Genomic DNA, 11208 nt, shown 5'->3' with positions numbered 1-11208 from the left:
AATCTCCTATAACATGCAAACACCTTATAGCATGTTTATGAGCTACTATCAATCCTAATAGTAAGGCCCCTCATATTCTGCTATATTATTTGTACATGGAAAGTTCAAAGTAAATGAGAACTTATAAGTGCAACCATTAGGATAAATCAAAATAATACTTGCTCTTGATCCTTCTTTGTAGTAGGGTCCATCAAAATACATCATCCATAAGTCATCCTTTTCTGATTCTGATTCAACTTGTTTTACAATTGGTGACTTAAATTTTTATTTATTTAATACTAACACTTCATCCCTAAAAGAATTTATATTTGTGTCTATAAAACATATCTTATCATCTTCAGCTTCTTTTTCAATCATGTAGATACTCTTGGGCTCTCCATTCACTTTCACCAAATTATCATCAATTTGAAAAGTTACATATGATAGATCACATTATATAATGCCCCCATCACTACACTCCATTTCCTAGACAATAACATGCCATATTGGAGTGGGATATCTACAACTAGTACACTCATAGTTTTTTCCTTTTTAGGATAGGAAAGTAATTTATAAGGCATTGCATTTATTGTCACTATGCCAATACTTCTCTTTTTCCCATAGCACAATACCTACCATGAGGAGTATCCACCTTCAATCCTAATTCCTTCATTGCCTCAAAAGGCATCACTATATTAGATTCTCTAGAGTCAATCATACAATTCTTAAAAGTATTTCCATTAACAATAATGCTTAAGAAGAAAGGATCCACATTTCCTAAAAAAATATTCACTAAATTATCTAAATATGTGGGTGGAATTTGAGACAAAACAAGCTCAGTTTATAATTCCTTCTCAGACTCATTAGAGATTTGATTATTATTACAATCATGCTTAACATTATTATCTACACCCTTGGTCCATGCAATGGATTTGCTCTGGGATTCTTAACAATTTTGATAAAGGAACTTTTACAATAATTTGTGACAATAAGAACAACATATCAAAAGGAGGAATAATTGGACTATCAATAGGGATACCCTTTATCTCATTTTTCTTGTCAAATGAACTTGGAGCGTTATGATTCTTCTCTTTCTCACTCACAATAGTGATCACTAACGATCCATTCTATTTTTTAGTGTCACTAGTCTAAACTATAGGAATTTTTTCAATATCCCTTTTCCTGGCTTCCCATTTTTTAATGAAAGTTTTCATCTTGATATTAATTTTATCCTTAGGCTCACTAACCTCTCTTTTGTTTGGGTCATTCCTCTTGATAAAGACACTACACATCTTATTTTCTTCAACCTTGTCAACATGCCTCTAGTCTATACCTATGCAACCATATTGGTAGTGATCTAATCAATTTCTTCTTTAGTAGGCATCCTTAAGGTCACTTCATTTTTTGATGACACCAGATTACAAGTTGTGTCCTACTCATCATCTTAATCTTCTGGAAGATTTTCTTATATAGTGTATTATCTAATTATCTTCTTTCATGAACATCATTATCCTTATCCTTAAATTTGAAAGAAATCTCATAATATGATTCAACCATATTACATAAAACATCTTCAAAACCATCCTCATGACCTGACTATTCTTCATTTTTATCATGATCAATAGCAAAGGACAATGCAACAGCACAATATTCTTGTGCATGAGGTAACTAATAAGTCATGCACTACTGAGGGTCATCAACCATATTTATTGATGTTATTTGCAAAGGATCAAGTGTACTCTTCTCACCAGTATTTTTAATATGAGGAACAACATGCTTGGATTGATGTCATTGGAATCTCAATTCTCTCCACAACTCATTTGCTAATTTGTGATGCATAACCAAACATGGATGACTTGCCTAGGGCATCACCTTCAAAGCTACAACTATTATTTCCATGACTCCTCTATTATTGTACATGGAGTACATTGAGTCTATTTCCAAATCTTGAGAGTTTGTTGAATGTAGACAATGGGAAGTGGCCCTAGCACTCCATTTTACATGCATATTCTTATTCAGACCAACAAACTGCTAGAGCACAAAACAATTTATTTAAACACCCAAAAAATGACAAAAGAATGAACTTTAAATCTAAAAAACCTTAAAAAGTTCAATTATAAAAAAAAAATGCATATAGTTAATCCATTGTCATGCTAGTAACACTAAAAATACAAAACTACTATTCAATTGTAGTTTGCATAGTCCATACACAATTGATTCTAGTATCTCCAATCGATTGAAAATATTGGAAATCACCTTATATAGGTTTAAAAAGAGAACTCCCAAATGAATTAAGTGGTTGAAAATCTCGCATGAAGAAGTGTCTCATTTTGCAATAAAATTGCAAAAAGTTTTTAATGACAACTTTTGCAAGAGTTGAGCAATTTTGGCAATTTTGCATATTTTCTTCTCAAACTTTCTCTATGTGATATCAACCTATACAAAAAGACTTATATAGGTACAAAACACCTATTTGACCTATTTAACCCTCAAAAATTGAAAAATTCTCAATAGAGCTAAATGAGCAATTTTAGCAACATTGCCATTTTGGGCTCTTTCAACCTATCTATCTACACCCTAGGACCAATTTAGTCTTATAAATCTAGTGATGTGGCTAGCATCACTATAAGACAAAAATCCCTAGAGAAGTCCTAGGTCTACTTTTATTCTACCTAGGTGCTCTTGAACCATACTCCCCACATCAAAAAACTAAGTTATACCTGATGACAATAGGTCTAGGGGTATATCAAACTTCTTAAACTCTATTTCACAAACCCAAGTAGCCTCCAAAATTGGCTTTCCCTTCCATTGGATAAGATGTTCCATATACACCTTGTTCTTTGTAGACTTCTTGACTCTAGAATTTAATACCTTCTTTACCTCGAATATGTTGACCTTAGGTTTTGTAACTCCAGATGATTTTTTGGAACATTTGAACTGATTTAAGATAATGTAAATTTGATTGCCACCAAGTCTTGTCTATTGAAAATGGAGGATGTGTCTAAATCTGAAGGTAAATCTACCTTATACCTGTGTTTGTTCCATACTTTGCCAAGATTTTGCAAGGCCGTACTCTTTTCATCTATAGTGTGGTAGGAAAAAAATTTTGAAGCCTTTTTTTATTCAAATGGACCGTTACATAGTCCCTAATAGAAAACTAAATACCCTTTCTCTTTTCATCCACTTTGGCTTTGAGATTTTGAGTGCTAGCTTGGATGGTTTGCTTGATTTGATCCTAAATCTCTTCCATAGATTGATAAAAGTCCTCAACTTGACCACTTCTTTGAACCATATCACCAAGATATCTTATTTTACATAACCCTGTGGATGCATTCAATAAACTATCTCAAAAGGACTCTTTCTAGTGGTCTTATTCCTACTATTGTTATAGGCATATTTTGCCTATGAAATGATTACTTTTGAACTTTGACCATATTCCTTAGTTATGCACCTTATAAGCTTTCCTACGGTCCTATTAACTAATTTAGTTTGACCATCAATTTGAAAATGGTAAGCTGAGTCAAATGACATTTTGTACCAAGTTTTTTCCACAAGTTTTTCAAAAATAGCTCATAAATTTAACATCCCTATTTGTCACAATTCTTAATGGGAGTCCATGAATCTGTACAACCTCCTTGAAAAATAGATGGGCAATATGACTTGCATCATTAGCTGTCCTACATGGAATGAAATGCCCCATTTTTTTGAATCTATCAAGAACAACACAAATGTTATCATACCCTTTCTTGGTTTCTGGTAAGCCTGCAATAAAATTCATACTTGCACAATCTCGTGGCCTATTTGGAATTGGTAGAGGCTGATAAAGACCTAAATTTATCATTCCTCCTTTGACTTTCATGCATACCATGCACTACTTTACATATTTGGTTACATCCCTTGCTAGCTTTGGCCAATAATAGAACCTTTGTACCAATTCTAAGGTTTTGTTTACACCAAAATGTCCATTTAGGCTGCCATTATGCTTCTCATGTATTAGGTTCTCTCTCATGGAACCCCTTGGTACATAGAGCTATTTAGCCTTGAATAGCATCTCATTTTTCAAGGAATATTCTAAAAAAATTCTATGAAAATGATTCTCTAAATTATTTCATACCTCATAGGTTTTAGTCGAGTCCTCATCTTCTTTGTAAAGATTCTAAAAAACTCTATATTGCAATGCTTTGGAGTTGAATCTCTTGGACTGTCATGATCCTTTTAGTTAGTGCATCTTCCACTTTATTCAATGTCCCCTTCTTGTACTTTATTTTGAAGGTAAAGGCCTACAAGTACTCATTAACTTCAAGTCTATTTCTTTGCTTCTCTTGAGTGTTGATGTACCTAAGAGCTTGAATATATGTAAACACAATAGTTCCTAGGCCAACAAATAGTGTCTCCATTTCCTAAAACACTAAACTAAGGTATGGAGCTCTAAGTCATAGGATGAATACTTATTCTTGGCCTTGTTAAGTTTCTCACTATAAAAATGTATTTCCCTGTCGTCTTGGCTCAAAACCCCACCTAAAATTAAGCCACTTGCACCATATTCTAAGGTGAATAATTTCTCAAAAGTAGGAAATTGTAGGATAGGTTGAGTAGCTACTTATTTCTTCAACATTTCAAATAAATTTTTCAGCTTCTAAATTCCACTTAAACTTAGACTTAACTCCCCCCTTTATAGTATCATGTGAAGGTGCACAAACACCACTAAAATTCATAATGAATTTCTTATAGAATTGAAACAATCCATGGAAGTGTCTTACCTCAGTAGATATGGTAGGTTTTGGAAAATCTAGTATGGAAGAAACCTTCTCTTTGTCCATTTTAATGTTCCTTGAGATACCACAAAGCCTTGGTATACAAGTTCTTTCTTGAATAAATCACACTTCTCAAGGTTGATGGCTACCTTCTCTTCATGAAATCTATTCAAAACTTCCTCAACATGTTTGATATGGTCCTCCTTAGTCTTTCTATAGATGAGTATATCATCGAAATACACCACCACAAAAATTCTTGTGTAGTCCTTGAGCACTTCATTCATGATCCTCATGAATGTGCTTGGAGCATTGGAAAGATCAAATGTCATTACAAGCCATTAATAAAGACCATGAGTAGTCTTAAATGTTTTTTTCCATTGATCTCCCTCCTTAATCCTTATTTGGTGATACCAGTCTTCAAGTCCATCTTAGTAAAGTATTTAGCCCCTCCAAGACAATCCATAAGGTCCTCAATCCTAGATATGGGAAATGTATACCTAATGTAATCCTATTAATGGATCTTGAAATCCTATTAATGGATCTCGAACCTATACATAATCAACGTCCTTCCCCCCTTTTTCTTAAATGCCAACACAATTGGGACTACACATGTGGGCTTATGCTCTTTTGTATCAAACCTTGATCCATCAATTTTTGGACTTGTCTTGCAACTTCTAAGCTCTAATCTAGATTGAGCTTGTATGCTACTTTATTAGGCAAGGAATCACCTAGAAAAAAGTCAATTTCATGACTTATAACCCTCCTAGTAGGTAGGGTAGCTAGAGTTCCATCACTTACTATGTCCTTGTACTTTTTGAGTAAAGTTTGGACTTCAATTGGTAAGGGTTCCTTGAATAAATTTTAATTTTCTTCATACTTTAGCACTATTATAAATCTTTGAAATTCCTCATTCTTGACATCTTTCACAAACTCTTTCCCACTACAAAATAATACACTAGGTACTTTGGCTTGTGTTTCCTCACCTTCTAGAAATGATTGGATTTTAAAGGTCTTACCCCCATTTTTTCAAGGTTATGGCATTATTTCTAAAATCATACACAACCTCCCTATCAAAATTCAAAGGGCTACCTAGCAAAATATGATAAGAATCCATAGGCAATACATCACACAATAACATGTCTTTATATCTTGCTATGGAAAAATCCACCCAAGATGATCTACCCCTTGTTATGCCAAGTGACTTTGTAAGGGTTGTCATGAGGTATCTTCTACAATTTCAATTTAGTAATAGCCTCCTCTGATATCACATTAAATTAGTAGACCTTGAATTCACTAACACCTTGCACACTTTTTTTTTTAATCTTAGATCGGTTTTGATGAGTGAGTCTTAACACACTTCAGTTATTTACTTAGCTCATGCCAAACAAGTAGTACATGCTAAGCACAACATGAATATATTAGAGCATGTTGAGTTCAAAGTGAGTGCCAAGCCACTCGAGTTCTGAGTAGATAGTGTATGCTAAGTGATTCAAGACATTAGTGAATAGTGGATGCCAAGTGATACAAATGCTGAGCCATGGCAGAAAGATTTGTATATGCCAAGCATCAAAGACTTCAGGTGTCGAGCAAGACAATTTTGACATAATTGTTTGTAATGGAACAAATAGCTATGTAAACCATTTATGAGCCAAATTAATGATGAATTACAATATTTTGGAGATAAAGATGAATATTAAGTTGAATTCTCAATGTAATTACATGCAACCAATTAGAAAAAGGGAAGGATTAAGTGGCAAAATGGATGAATCTCAGTCGTAGATTCATACCTACCCCTAAGTCACCAAAGTATTCTTAAGGAGGAAAAACCCTAAACTCTATAGTGAGTGTGTAATGTGTTGAAGCAGAGTATAGAGAAATTTTTATGTGTAAATAGAGAATTCATGGTGGCTAAGGAGTTATGATTTGAGACTACATTGCAGAATTAGTTAGAGTAGAATAGAGGAAAGGAGATAGTATATACTAAAGAGACATTTGATCAAGAAGGATCAATAATACATCAGTTTAGAGGTGATTTGTCATCAAGTAATCAAGTGCTGACCGCAAGATCAATGCCGAGACATTTTAATAGGCAATTTATTTCAAAATCTCTTAATAGAGTAGTCCTAACAGACTGTATTGAAATCTTTTAACAAGGTGCTTACTTGGTTGTAAGTTAAAGTCCTTTGGCCGGGCACAAGTCTAATAGGGTGAGACCTAACAATCTTTGTAAGTCTTTAATAGGGTAGATCATGTTTCATGGTCAAAACATTGTAACCTTAATTGGATAGACTTTATTACTATAGTAGTAAAGATTTTTGGGTGTCATCCCCATCCCAATTTTACATTCTCACTTGGAGGGTTTTTGGTTAATCATGTCTGGTGCTATATGCCATCCTCCTCCTCCCTCCCCCCCCCCCCCCAACACACACCCTTAATAAGTTTACCTTTCCTATTTTAATTCCAAAAATTGGTATTAGAGCCTTGTTCTCTAAAAGAGAAGCTTTGCAGCTTTGAGGAAATATCTTGAAATGGAAGTCTAAAAGTTGGGAAAGATTATTGAGAATTAGGAGATTAAAAACCATCTCATTCTACATCAACTGAATGAAGGAAGAGTAGAAGTAAAGAAATCCTTGAAGAGAAGGAAGGAAATTTCTATTGTAGAGAATGATACACAATAAAAGGAGATAGACACTACCAAGCTATTTGTAGATGAAGAATCCAATTGATTTGATATAGCAATTGTAGATCTAATGGAAAAGAAAAGAGTCCAAGCTGAGGAAATTAGAAATCTCAAGTTAGAGCAAGGATCACAAGCCATACTGCTATGTGACGTGATTGAATAGAAGAAGAAAGCTATTGAATACAAAGCCATGATTGATGAAGACAAAAGAATTTTTCCCAATGGATTGGAAGAGAAGTCAACAGAGCTAATGAAGATTTCCAATATGAAATTGGATTCTCTAAGCGAAATGATGAATGCCAACTATGAGCTACATGTCAAGGACATTGAGATAACAACATTGAAGTTGCAAAATGAATAATTGCAAAGTGACCTAAAAAGGGAAAAGGAGTTTACTTAAAGTTTCAACAAACCAAATGAAGCCATCAGATACTTTGAGCAACTATTAATATCACCTAGATCTAAAAATGATACATCTGGATTGGGATACACAAGCACTGAAGAAGGAGATTCATCAAAAAGTGCTAAAGAAAGGAACAATAAAGGTGATAACTCCAAACTAATTTTCATAATTGTGTTAAGAAAGGATACACTTCTAATTTGTGCAAGAGTAGAACTACAAATTAGAATGTCAATCATAAGAGCATGGTTCACTATCATAAGTGCAACAAACAAGGTCATTAGGCACATGAATGTAGAACCAAGACCATGGAAAAAAAAAGATTTGACAAATATTTTTGTAACTATCAGAAGTATGGAAATAGAGCTTTTTAATGCAAATCCAAACCCATGTGATCATCAAATAGGCAAACAAAGGCAACGAACAATGAAAAATCTTATAACTAGGATTATACTACAAGATATAGTTATCATTATTGTCAAGAATATGGACATGTTCCTAAGAATTGTATCAGGACACACTTCAGAGGTGACTACAAGAGGAGGTTGAGTCAAACCACATATCTTAGTTGTTTGAAGACTGGTCACATTAGTAGATATTGCCCAACAAGGTCAAAGGCACCAAGTTGTGAGTTTGATAAAGGAAAAGGCAAGATAGATGTTGAACACATTAGAGATGAGATGAACAAGACATGGAAGAAAAAGGATGGTTGCAGTACATCAAATGAAGAAGGGATCACTTCACCCAATGGGTTAGGTGATCACACCTCATCAAACTAGGCAATCAAGAGGTATGTGGGACTAGTAATTAAAGGTTATATCATACATCAATTCCAAAGGATTTACTACTAAAAAGATTACATTAGAATGAATAAAGATGCAAGATGTTATTAGGAGTTCAAGAAAAATCTTTAAGTTTTCCATGTTACTGTCAAGCATGAAATATTTCCTATGTGTGGTAAGTGAAATGCTAGAAGATGCCAAGCTAACAAACTAGAAAGTTGATGTCAAGCTTGCAATGGATGTCAAGTGAATGGATGTTGAGTAAGCCTCAAATTTGTTGATGTCAAGCTTATAGCTATGTAAGCACTCAACATTTATTACAAGGTTTTCAAAGGGTATTTGATTGATTTTAGTTCATTTCACATCATTTTGAATTTGAGAAAGAGTGAGGAGAGAAAAAGGTGATCTGGAAATCCATTGAAAGTAGTTGCAAAAGATCTAAGAAATGGATCTACACTAGTGCATCATATCTTAAAGGTATTTATCAAGAGTCAAGCTATGCAGTTTATATTTTTGTAAACCCTAGTTTCACGCAATGGCTTCTAGTTAAAATAATATAGAGGGAAAGGAGGTTTCAAATTTCTAACTGGTTAGTAATTAAGTTAAAAAAACAATTCTCAAATCTATTCCTAATATTTCTTACAAGAAAGACCCTTCTAGTGTGTCATCCATGATACCAATGAATGTTTTAATGGTGCAAGATGATAGGAAATGTTATAACTACAAAATTGGTAGCATTGGTGATATGGAAATTAGGGAAGCATACAATAGATTATGTGAGAACAATGTGTTGAAAGAATAATTTGAAACTATAGAAAGGAAAGGGTTGACACAAGCCCTAGATTTTCCAAATGTATTCAAGACCGAGTGGATTAGGATAGTGCTAAGCATAATTCATGATAGTTCATTATGGTTGGATAATGGACCTATCAAAATTACTAAGAAGATAATCCATAGGGTTACTAGATACCCAACCCTAGATTGGCCTAAGACACTAAGAAGTGATTTGAAGGAGGTGATTAAAAAAACAACTAGAGCTATATGGAACAAGAGATGCATGATGATTGACACAATCACTGATTCTTTGATAGAGTTTTTTGTGAGCATTATATCAAACAAGTTTTACCAATCTAGTAGATTAAATAGTTTTCCCTCTATAGAAGTGGATGTGGCATATAAAATTGTTAAGAAAGATCACACATATGATCTAGCAGAGCTATAATTGAAACAACTAGTTGAGAACCTAGGAGCAACCATAAAGACAAAGAGTGCACAATGTAAATTTGGTTCTATACTAATATGCATATTCTTTCATGTGTAAAACACATTCCCTACATTTGGAACAGTTGCATGGGAAACCAACAAATCAATAGTAGTGCAAATTGGTGAATACATTGAACAATTAGGAGAAAATTTTGAATCTTTAATGACAAGCTACTTTGAAGACTTCAAGCAGTCAATGAAGAAGAGACTAAGAATACTAGTATCACTAGTAGAGAGACAACATGATTACATTTGTTTCGTAGTGGATGCTAACTATACTTTTGTACAAGCTGCTACACCAAGGGTGAGATGGTTGAGACCCTTAGGATATGAAATAAATGTGGATGAAGACTCTATAGCTATAACAACTTTACTTTCAAAAAACGTAGATAAAACTAAAAAGGAATTTGGGAACTATGAGCTAGATATGTCCAAAATTACTATGGAACTGAAGACTACCTCAATTATCAAGAGGAAAGATAATATGGTGAAGAAGCTAAAAGCTAAATTTGGAGAGGGTGTCAAGTAGGAAGAAGAAGAAGAAGAAGAAGAAGAGGATGAAGAGGAAGAAGATTCTCAAACAAAAGCATGTCTTTCACTAACTCAAGGTATGGGAGAGGACTAGCAAGAAGAGGAGGAAACTAAAGTCACTAAAGGTGATGGGGAAGAAGAAGTCGAGGAAGCACCTACTCCCATAGGAAAAAAGAAGAGGAAGGCCAAGGCACAACCTATGACAAAGGCTTAGAAGACTGTCAAACGAAGACAAGCTAAGCCCACTACACCTACTAAAAGGGCTAGTACATGTGTAACTACACAAAACAAAAAAGAGAAGACCAATATTATAGAGCAAGGAGTTCAAGTGCACAAAAAGCCAAGGAAATATGTGGCACAAGTAGAATCTAATCAGGAGAAAATAGAGTCAGATGACAACAACCAATTTAAGGTGGTGAGTCACAATCCTCTATTAGATCTTGAAAACCTATGTGAGAATGTTAAGAATAGTGCAAAGTTATCAGGATTTACACATGTTGATCTTGATAATTTGGGTAAAGTTGAAAAGAATCAAGTGGAGGAAGTCATATAGACAATGATGGAAAAATTGAAGACTACCCCACTAGAGATTGCCAACCCAATGCCAAGGAGTTTATATGATAGAGTTGAGAAAAAATGGCACTATTGTTTAAACTTGGAGAGAAAAATAAGAGAAACCTCACTTGCACAAGTGATGCCTAAAATTAGTAAGGTGAAAATTGCTAAGGCTATGAAGAAATATGCAGTTAGGTTTGTACCTAAATATAGAGCCTTTAGCATTTTGCAAAATAACATTGAGGATGTAGTTAGGAAGACCAC

Source organism: Cupressus sempervirens, chromosome 11 (assembly GCF_028749045.1).
Source record: "Cupressus sempervirens isolate cs-2001-9-10 chromosome 11, ASM2874904v1, whole genome shotgun sequence".
Taxonomy (NCBI): domain Eukaryota; kingdom Viridiplantae; phylum Streptophyta; class Pinopsida; order Cupressales; family Cupressaceae; genus Cupressus; species Cupressus sempervirens.
Note: the sequence above shows the minus strand (reverse complement) of the source record.